We start from the raw sequence: 10,716 nt of genomic DNA, 5'->3' as shown, positions 1-10,716 counted from the left end.
TATCCTGAAGAGGGATTTTCATTCAGTTAAGAAGTTGTATAAGGGATAGAAAATCAGAAGAAGAACTCACGTCTTTAGATTTAATTTCGAAAATTTTGAGAGCTGAAAACTGATCCCCAAAACATATATGTGTCGCACAGAGTTCTAGTCAGTTTAGGTTACTATACAACGTTTGTAACAATCCTCTATTTTCCTTGAATAAGAAGCACACTTTTGAGAAATTATTCTTTTTGTAATTTCAATTACTATAGAGAGCAGCAAGCTAGCAACACTTAGGGTTAAGTGTTGGGGAGCGCTACGCTAGAGTTAGTAGTGGGGCAATCGTATTATATCAAGAGTTTGATAATTTAGGGTTCAGATAATAAAAGAGTAGTTTGTGTGGACGTAGATCTCAAAGGTGAGATTGAACCACGTTATATTCCTGTGTCTATTATTTGAATTCATTGTTTTTCGTGTTTTGATACAAGTTAGTTCTAGCAAAAACATATATCGGAGAGTTTACGAGTGAATATCATAGTGCAAGGCACAATGCCATAGGAGCATTTTTGCGAAAAACGTTTAGTTTTTAATTTGTCACTCAATTCAACCCCCCCTCTTCTTGAGTGTCACATTGTACTCCAACACTTGGCAATATCAACACATAGTATGGAGGACTAGCGGTCATAAAACATTACAATCCAAATCAGCCACAAATTTAATAAAATAAAACAAGAGTAATGTATCCTTAATGTATTAGACAACCATAGATCTAACAAACATTGTCGAGGTTGATTGACGAGGACTCTCAAGGTCAACACTTGGCATACTTGGGGAAGGCGATTGTTGAGGCACGTCATCCACTTCCTATTCGACCTTGAGGTTCATGACGGCTCCGCATAACGCCTCAAGTTGTGCGTGGATCCATTTTTGCTACACAATTTTGAAAAATTCAGATTAAAAAACAAAGCAAAGAAGAAAAAAAACTAACTGAAATTGAACTAATATAAAGTTTAAAACTTTCATTACATTCACCAAATGACCAATCCCTTAGGCTTATGATACCCACAACAGTGGAAGGCTTCAAGGAGCTTCTAAAGCAATCTATACCCGACCTCCGGTACTAAAAGCTTATTCGGAGGCCATTGTAGAGATGGGGACAAGAAGTATATCCTTTGCAAGTTGAGCTAATATTGGATAATGGACCATATTCCCTTTCCAATATGATAGAATGTCGATGTTGGTAGTGCGAGGGATAAGGTGCTCCTCAAAATACAACTCCATGTCAGTTTTGGCAGCCACAGTTGATTGTTCGGCAGAGAAACAATCAAAATCCTAAAAAAAGAAATAAGAGATACAAAACATCAGCATATTTTAGTAAACTAGACAAAAAAATCAGAATAGTAAATTATATAAACAATATAAAAAATCAAATTTACCGTCATCAAATCATCACTTGAAGAAACTCTAACACACCCACCTTGTCCATGAGCAGCCACATTTTTGCTCGATGATGCATAAGAGGCGGCATAAACTTCATACAAGTCTTTCAACTTATCTTTTACCTTGGAAAATTCTAACTGATACTCAAAACTATCCCCAACTTATCAGATTTTTCCTTTTTTGGTTTAACAGTATTTGTCGGAGTGGAGTCAACCTTCTCCTCTGCCTCTGATAAGAGCTCAATTTGCTCCTTGAAGTTGTCATCAGTCATATTAACTGAAAAACACAGAATCTAAACAAATAAATAAACTAGAAGAAAAAATACAAAAACAGAAAAATAGAGAAAATTTATAGAAAATAATTCATGAACAAATTAAAAATATAAATTATATTTTGAGAAAATATACAGAATAAGGCATAAAATAAAAAATGAAAATATAGAAAAAAAAGTACAAAACATTAAACACATAGGAAAACAGAAAAAAACCCCGAAAAGAGCAAAAAAAAGAAATGACAAAATACAAAAATCACATAAAATACTGAAAAATAGCAGGAAAAAAATGAAAGAAAATAAATGAGAAAATAAGAAAATAAAGGACAAAATAAGAAAAAAAAATTGACAAAAGAAGAATACCTGATGTTGAAGAAGAGCAGCAAAAATTCTGAAGGAGAGTGAAGAAAAAGCAAATAAATAAGAAAATATGAAAAAAAAAATCAAGCAAAGAAAAATACGAACTGAAGAAATAAACAGCTAAGAAAATAGGAAAAAATACGAATTGAAGAAAATAGTTGATGGTGATGTTTATATGAAGAGCATCGAAGAAGATTCGCGAGTGAGCACTAAGCACCGAAGATTTGCGAGTGAGCACGAGTAGCGAAGATTTGCGAGTGAGCATGAGCAGCGAAGAAGAGAGACTGAGAATGTAAGAGTGAGAGAGACTGTGTGAGAGAAAGAGGGGTGAGTGTAATGACTGTGTTAGAATTCTAGGGTTACGAGACTTAGGTTAAACTTAAGAATTTGTTTTTGAGCTGGGCAAACCAACAATTTTTTTAAACCGTAATTATTCGGGTTGTGTTACATGGGTTGACCTGACCTGATTGTGACCCATTTAAAAATCAGGTTAGGCGGGTCATTTTCAGGTCCGAAATTTCGACTTCAACATGACCCATTTATCTTTCAGGTCGGGTTCAAATCGACCCATTTAACTAATGGGTTGAAAAACTCAACCCAAACCTACTAATTTCAAGTTGGATTGTCGGGTTGTGGGGTTGGATCAGCTTTTGCCAGGCCTAATAGAGATACAAGTAGGGCCGTCTCGTACAAGTTAAGGGTCTTGTCCTAAATTAAATCATAAAGATTGGACATTTTTGGTAAATAGAAGAGACGGAAGAGTCATAGTGGGAGACTTTCTTTCGGAAAATAGGAGGAAACAAAGTAAAACACCAGATATAAAGTAACATGTTTGAATTTGCATTCAACATTACACTCGGTAAATTGAAAACAAACAACCTATAAGTAGATTTGATTATTTTTATTTTTTTACTTTGGACGAATAACTAATAGAATTTAATTATATATTTTAGGAGTTTGTGCAGTTGTTCACCTTCTACATGGCTTTAGCCGCCAGTGGATACAAGCATATAACCTGGCCCTTGATGTAGATATATCAATGTGTAACGAGACAACGAGTAAAGGACCACATTAGTGATTAAGGAATCTTATCGTACTTATGAAATAGCTAAATAAATTAAGAGAACGTATTGTGTCGGACTCGTCCGACCATAATCTTGGTCGGACGACTTTCAGGTGGTTCCAATTATTTTTCAGGTAGTCTTCATTTTTTTTTCAGGTGGTTCCAATTTTTTTTCAGGTAGTCTTCGTTTTGTTTTCAGTTAGTCTTCTTTGTTTTTCAGTGGGTTTTTGTGCTTCAGTTAGACTTACTTGGGTTTCAGTTGGTCTTTATTCTTTTTCAGGTAGTCTACATTTTTCTTCAGGTAGTCTTCATTTTGTTTTCAGTTAGTCTTCTTTGTTTTTCAGTGGGTTTTTGTGCTTCAGTTAGACTTACTTGGGTTTCAGTTGGTCTTTATTCTTTTTCAGGTAGTCTATATTTTTCTTCAGGTAGTCTTCATTTTGTTTCAGTTAGTCTTTTTTTTTCAGTTAGTCTTCTTTTTGTTCAGTTGGTTTTTGTGCTTCAGTTAGACTTACTTGGGTTTCAGTTGGTCTTTATTCTTTTTCAGGTAGTCTTCATTTTGTTTCAGTTAGTCCAACTGAAAGAAAACAAAGTCCAACTGAAAGAAAACAAAGTCCAACTGAAAGAACACAAAGTCCAACTGAAAGAACACAAAGTCCAACTGAAAGAAAACAAAGTCCAACTGAAACAAAACAAAGTCCAACTGAAACAAAACAAAGTCCAACTGAAAATGGAAAATAGTCCAACTGAAATTGGAAAATACCAACTGAAAGAATAAATGGGAAGAGGTGCCAGTCCTGGCTGCAAGTAACAGAACTCAGAGCAAATAGTTAATAATTGTACATGTACCAGGCAGTGACCATTAAAGATTCCATGAGAAGATGTAGTAATAGGTAATTACATCAACTTCAAGTTCTTCTTGAAACATCACATCTATCCTTGAATACCTACTAGCAAAGCGAAATCAGAGAGCCCACTCTTACAGTAACGATAATGAAGAGTCGCGAATGACATTACAGATCTCCAATCACAACCTTAATGTTCTGTTCCTTTGCTATTATAACATCCGATCTTTGCTATAAACCATTATAACAGCAGCTTTTCCGGTGAAGAGATCTTGGTAATTGGAGTTGTTCTTGCCATTAACGTGCGCTTCTCTTTCTTCTTTTTCTTCTCAGATCTGGCATCTCCATGATCTTCTTCCATGTCTTCATCTTTCTTCTTCTCCATGTTTTCTCTTTTAACTTTCAATGTCGGATGCTATGAAGGATCTCACATTCAGCCATGAAACTCTTAGAAGCAACGTGACTGTGAAGATTAAATATCTTGATGGCAACTATTGGTCCAACCATGAAACATACTTTTAAAAAAAGCCCGCGCGTTTTGATAGGCTCAGCCTGTCCGACGGAAGGTATTGGGTCAGACGGTCTGACCCAATACTTTCACATAAATTAAATCAGAAATTTTGTGGCAACTTCTAATAACTAATTTGTCGTACTTATCAATTAGCTAAATAGATTAAATCAGAAATTTCTGGCAAGTGGCAACTCCTAAAGTTTCAATTATGGGGTGCTTGAACCATGACGCAAACTACCTTTTCCACCTATATATACATCTATAGAAGTGTACATAATAGACGTACTAAATTTCAAAAACTTATTAATCAAGACCAAGAAAAATGGAGAAGAAATTTTTTGGGCTTTTGCTTTTGCTTCTCTTCTTATTCGCTTCTGGTAATCGATCACTTCCTTCTTTCTTAATTTATGTTTATTGATATGGATTTTTCAGTTTTGGGAAATAACTTCTACTTGGAAATATCGTGGATTTAAAATTTGTTTGGTAGCTAAAAAGTTTGAATAAGTTTACAATGTTCTACTATAAATAATTATTTAATACACATAAGAAAATATCAGAAATAGTGTTAGAGATAATATTTTAGGAAGTTGCTATTTGTATGCATTGTATTATAGTTTGTTTCCTATTTTACTGTAACATATATAGTGTGTGAATATTCAATGAAAAGGCAAGCTTTAACCTAATTCTACATGGTATCACAGCCTACCTAGTTTTTTTTTTTCTCTCAATTTTTTTTTCGGGCCGCCGTGATGGAGGCTGATGGAGCTCGATCCACCCCTCCACCGCCGCCTCCTCCTCTAGTCAATATTAACTCGCCGTTTTATCTCGGCACTGGTGATCGCCCAGGGGACTTTATAACCCCGACTCGATTACGTCACGATAATTATGATGATTGGTCGTCCGACATTCAAATGGCCCTCGAGGCTCGTCGGAAATTTGTGTTTCTTGATGGCACGCTCACGGAAGCAGTTCCTCCTTACACCATCGCGGATTGGACGACGGTGAACGCCATGTTGATCTCCTGGCTCATGAATACAATCGACCCTGAGGTAAAAAGTACTTTATCCAAATTTAGGGAGGCATCTCAACTTTGGACTCATTTAAAAACTCGATTTGCTTTAGTTAATGGCCCAAGAATTCATCAGTTAAAATCTTCTATTGCTCGTCTCGAACAAACGAAATCCATGTCAGTTTCAATATATTATGGGAAGTTAAATTGTTTGTGGGAAGAATTGCAAAAACATGAACCTTTAATCAACTGTGCTTGTTGTTCTTCTTGCTCGGCTGGGGTGCTTCACTCTCAACGTCGTGAAACCCAAAAATTACACGACTTCCTCATGGGATTGTATCCAGATTATTATGGTGCTCTTCGCACCACGATATTGTCCACTGAACCCTGCCCTCTCTTGACCGAGCCTACCAACTCGTGTCTCAAGAAGAGCGGGTGCGTCTTTCGCGTGGGGCGACTCATGACTCGCCTCAAGAGGCTCTCGGTTTTGCTGTGAATGTTGGGCGTGGGCGTGGGCGGACGGATCGGGCTGCCGATCGTCTCGTCTGCTCTCACTGTAATAAAGTTGGCCATGACATGGCCAAGTGTTGGTCGTTAAATCCGTGTCCTCATTGCAAGAAACATGGACATGCTGCTGAAACTTGTTATGAGATTGTCGGCTTCCCCGACAAGAATGATTCTAGTAAGGGAGGGTCTCGGCCTCCTGGGGGCTCTCGTGGCCGTGGCTTAGTCAAAGCCAATGCTACTCTTCCTGCTGCTCCACCGTCGGCCTCCACGCAGCCTTCCTCATCTTCATCTTCTCAGCTCTTTTCTGCCGAGCAATGGAAGGCTCTTGCAGGTTTTTTTGGTAATTCTAAGGTTTCTGAGGAACGCTTGAATGGTACGTTTTCTTCTGACTCTTGGATTATTGACACTGGTGCTTCTCACCATGTTACGGGTGAGAAATCTTGGTTGTATGATTTGGTTGATATTCCTTCGTGTCTTGTGGGTCTTCCGAATGGTGCTACTGTACTTGCTACTCAAACTGGTTCAGTTCGTCTTTCTGCCACTATTATTCTGCATGATGTATTATATGTGCCTACTTTCAGTTGCAATTTTACTTCTTGTTTCACAATTATCTCATGATATGAATTGTTTTGTACAATTTAACTCTTCTATGTGTGTTATACAGGACCATCTGAGGGAGCAGATTGGAACGGGACGTAGACGGAATGGACTTTATTACTTTTGCGGGGATGATTCGGCTCTTCAGGTTTCGACCAATGCTGTTTCTGGTGATTTGGAGTTGTGGCATAGGCGCTTAGGTCATCCATCTGAAAAAGTTGTAAAGTTGCTTCCCCTTCTTTGTGGTCATAAGGGTAGTTTAAATAAAGCATGTGAAGTTTGTTTTCGTGCTAAACATCCCAGAGATAGATTTCCTTTAAGTGAAAATAAGGCTAGTCGAATTTTTGAAAAGATTCATTGTGATTTGTGGGGTCCTTATCGTCATGCATCGTCTTGTGGTGCACGATATTTTTTGACTATTGTTGATGATTATTCCCGTGCTGTTTGGGTGTATTTAATGGATGATAAAACAGAGGTTTTTCGTATGTTTATGGTTTTTGTGGCTATGGTTGAGCGTCAATTTTCTCAAACTATCAAAATAGTTCAGAGTGACAATGGTACGGAGTTCAATTGTTTGCATGACTATTTTTTTGCCTCTGGTATTATTTTTCAAACCTCTTGTGTTGCCACACCACAACAAAATGGGAGGGTTGAGCGAAAGCATCAGCATATTTTGAATGTTGGGAGGGCTTTGCGTTTTCAGGCTAATCTGCCTATTTATTTCTGGGGGGAGAGTGTTCTAGCTGCTGCTCATCTCATAAACCGTACTCCTTCTCTCATGCTACAAAACAAATCTCCTTTTGAAATTCTTCATAACTACTCTCCTGCCTATGAGGCTCTTCGTGTTTTTGGTTGCTTATGCTTCGCTCATAATCACAAAACTAAGGGTGATAAGTTTGCAAGTCGTAGTCGCAAATGTTTGTTTGTGGGATATCCTTTTGGTAAAAAGGGCTGGAAGTTATTTGATCTGGATACAAAGGAGTTTTTTGTGTCTCGTGATGTGAAATTTTTTGAGGATGTTTATCCGTTTAGTACTCCGGAAGATGTTAATATTGTGCCTCATGATCTTGTGCCCCTGACTAATGACCCTATTGATTTCGACTTTGATGATTTTGCGCCTACCCTCAATGATTTTCCACCTCCACAAACTCTCTCATCTCCTGTCCATTCACCGAGACCCACAAATATTTCCAGCTCTACCCAAAACACTCCCAGCTCCACACAAAATTTCTCTCCTAGCCCACCTTCTTCGCCTAATCCCTCTCCCACATCTGTTGCTGGGCCCGCGTCTCCTCCGCGCGCGGTTCCACTCTCCTCTTCTTCTGCTGGGCCTGCTTCTCCGCCCCAGCCCAATGTATCCCCTTCTCCCTCTTCGGACCAGCCCTCTACCGAGTTGAACCCCTTCTCCTCTTCGTCTGATCTGGGCCGTGGCAAGAGGGATAAACACCCCTCAGTTTTGTTGAAGGATTTTGTGACTCACACTGTTGTTGCTCCTAGTCCATCTCCGTCTACTCCGTCTCATTCGTCTCCTTCAGGTACTCCCTATCCTATAGCTCACTATATAAATTGTGCAAACTTTTCTGTGAATTATCGAAAATTTCTTGCTGCTGTTGTTTCTGGCACTGACCCCAGGTCTTTCAAGGAGGCTATGCGTGATCCTGGATGGAAAGCTTCTATGCATGATGAGATTCGTGCTTTAGAAGACAATGGCACTTGGACTTTGCAAGAATTGCCACCTGGCAAGCGGGCTTTGGGGAGTCAATGGGTCTATCGCACCAAATACTTGTCTAATGGCGAGGTTGAACGGTTGAAATCCAGATTGGTTGTTTTGGGTAATCATCAGGAAGCCGGTGTTGATTACACTGAGACCTTTGCTCCTGTTGCTAAGATGACCACTGTTCGTGCTTTTCTTGCTATTGCTGCTTCTAAAAACTGGGAACTTCATCAGATGGATGTTCATAATGCATTTCTTCATGGTGATCTCAATGAAGAAGTGTATATGAAACTTCCTCCCGGTTTTGAGTGTTCGAATCCTCGTTTGGTTTGTCGTCTTCGCAAGTCTCTCTATGGTCTCAAACAGGCTCCTCGTTGTTGGTTTGCCAAGTTAGTGTCTGCCTTGACAGGGTATGGTTTTCTGCAATCCTACTCTGATTATTCTCTCTTCACTTACACTCGTGGTCTTACTCAGATAAATGTGTTGGTATATGTTGATGATTTGATCATTTCTGGTAATGATTCCGCTGCTCTCACCACTTTCAAATCTTATTTGAGTGACTGTTTTAAGATGAAGGATCTGGGTTCTCTCAATACTTTCTTGGCATTGAGGTCGCTCGCAGTTCCGCTGGCTTGTTCTTATGCCAACGGAAGTATACTCTTGATATTATCTCTGAGGTTGGTTTGTTGGGTGCTAAGCCTTGTGGTTCTCCTATTGAACAAAACCACCGTCTCGCTCATGCTACCGGACCACCATTAGCCGATGCAGCTGCTTATCGTCGTCTTGTTGGCCGCTTGATTTACTTAGCCGTTACTCGGCCTGATCTTGCATATTCAGTTCATGTTCTATCTCAGTTTATGCAAGCTCCTCTTCAGGAACATTGGGAGGCTGCTCTTCGCGTGGTTCGTTATTTGAAGGGGTCCCCCGGCCAAGGCCTCTTACTTCGTTCAGATAGTGAACTATCTCTTCAGGGTTGGTGTGACTCTGATTGGGCTGCTTGTCCTGTTACTCGGCGTTCTTTAACAGGATGGATTGTTTTCTTGGGCAATTCTCCTGTCTCTTGGAAGACTAAGAAGCAGCATACTGTTTCCCGCTCCTCTGCAGAAGCGGAATACCGATCTATGGCAGCCATTACTTGTGAGTTGAAATGGTTGAAGGGCTTATTACTTAGTTTGGGAGTTATCATCCCAAAGCTATTCCTTTGTTCTGTGACAGTCAATCTGCACTTCATTTGGCACATAATCCTGTGTTTCACGAGCGCACAAAGCACATTGAGGTTGATTGTCATTTCGTGCGCGACGCCATTCTTGATGGTCTCATTAGCCCTTCATACGTTTCTACTAAGGCTCAATTGGCCGACATTTTCACCAAAGCTCTCGGCAAAGCACAGTTTGATCTTCTTTTATCCAAGTTGGGCATTTTCGCACCCTCCAATGCTCCAACTTGAGGGAGGGTGTTAGAGATAATATTTTAGGAAGTTGCTATTTGTATGCATTGTATTATAGTTTGTTTCCTATTTTACTGTAACATATATAGTGTGTGAATATTCAATGAAAAGGCAAGCTTTAACCTAATTCTACAAATAGAAGTTTTAAGTGTAAAAGAAGTGAGTTGTTTGGTTGGAAAAAAGGATTGTTATTTTTTATTTATTAGATATTGTTCTTTTGAACTTATTTTCAGTTCAGTTCATTCTTGTCTAATATTTTTATTATTATAATTATTTTCAATATTACTATTAATACTGTTATTATTATTAATATTATAATTACAAAAAAAATAGTTTTTTACTTTTTATTTTCATTATTTTTTATTATTGTTTTTATTATTAATATTATTATTATTAATAATAATTATTATTAATATTATTATAATTAATAATTATTATTATTAATTATTGTTATTATTATTATTAATTATTATTACATTATTAAATATAATAATTATAATTAATTATTATATTTTTTTTTATTATTAATATATTAATTATTATTATTTCTAATTACTATTATAATGAATATTAATATTAATTATTATTATTAATAATTACTATCAAAATTAATAATATTAATATTTATTATTATTATTAGTTTAAATTATTATTATTACAATTATTTCAGTTTAGTGCGGTCCAGTCCATTCCAAAAAAACAGGGACTAAATAACTTTTAGAACTATTCATGAATTTTACATGGAATTAATTCCTTATTAACCACCCCTCAAAAAAAAATCCTTATTAACCAGACGGTCACTAAATTATGTTAATATATATAGAACGATAGGCCATCAACTTCCTATATTTTGCGATAATTGAAACTTTCCATTAAGTTTAAATGTTGAACCTTCTGTAAATTTCAAATTTTAACCAATCAAACAACATCCATATATTCCTGATTTTAGGATTTTTCTTTTTAATTCCTTAAGATA

At 37.4% G+C, this 10,716-nt stretch overlaps 1 long non-coding RNA gene across 2 annotated transcripts; it reads right to left on the bottom strand.

Annotated features, from left to right (window-relative positions):
* Positions 1 to 596: 596 nt before the first annotated feature.
* LOC125498424 (uncharacterized) lies at positions 597 to 3,758 on the bottom strand. Of its 2 annotated transcripts, none has more exons than XR_007275413.2 (3): positions 1,416 to 3,758; positions 1,006 to 1,311; positions 597 to 909 (listed from the first exon to the last, which is right to left on the bottom strand). It is a non-coding gene; the product is annotated as an uncharacterized LOC125498424 (long non-coding RNA). The 2 variants fall into 2 exon arrangements; XR_008969756.1 differs by having other exon boundaries at positions 1,457 to 3,758.
* Between the last annotated feature and the right edge of the window lie 6,958 nt (positions 3,759 to 10,716).

The sequence above is a fragment of the Beta vulgaris genome, chromosome 6 (assembly GCF_026745355.1).
Source record: "Beta vulgaris subsp. vulgaris cultivar EL10 chromosome 6, EL10.2, whole genome shotgun sequence".
In the NCBI taxonomy this organism is placed as follows: Eukaryota; Viridiplantae; Streptophyta; class Magnoliopsida; order Caryophyllales; family Amaranthaceae; genus Beta; species Beta vulgaris.
Note: the sequence above shows the minus strand (reverse complement) of the source record. Positions and strands in the feature narration are given on the sequence as shown.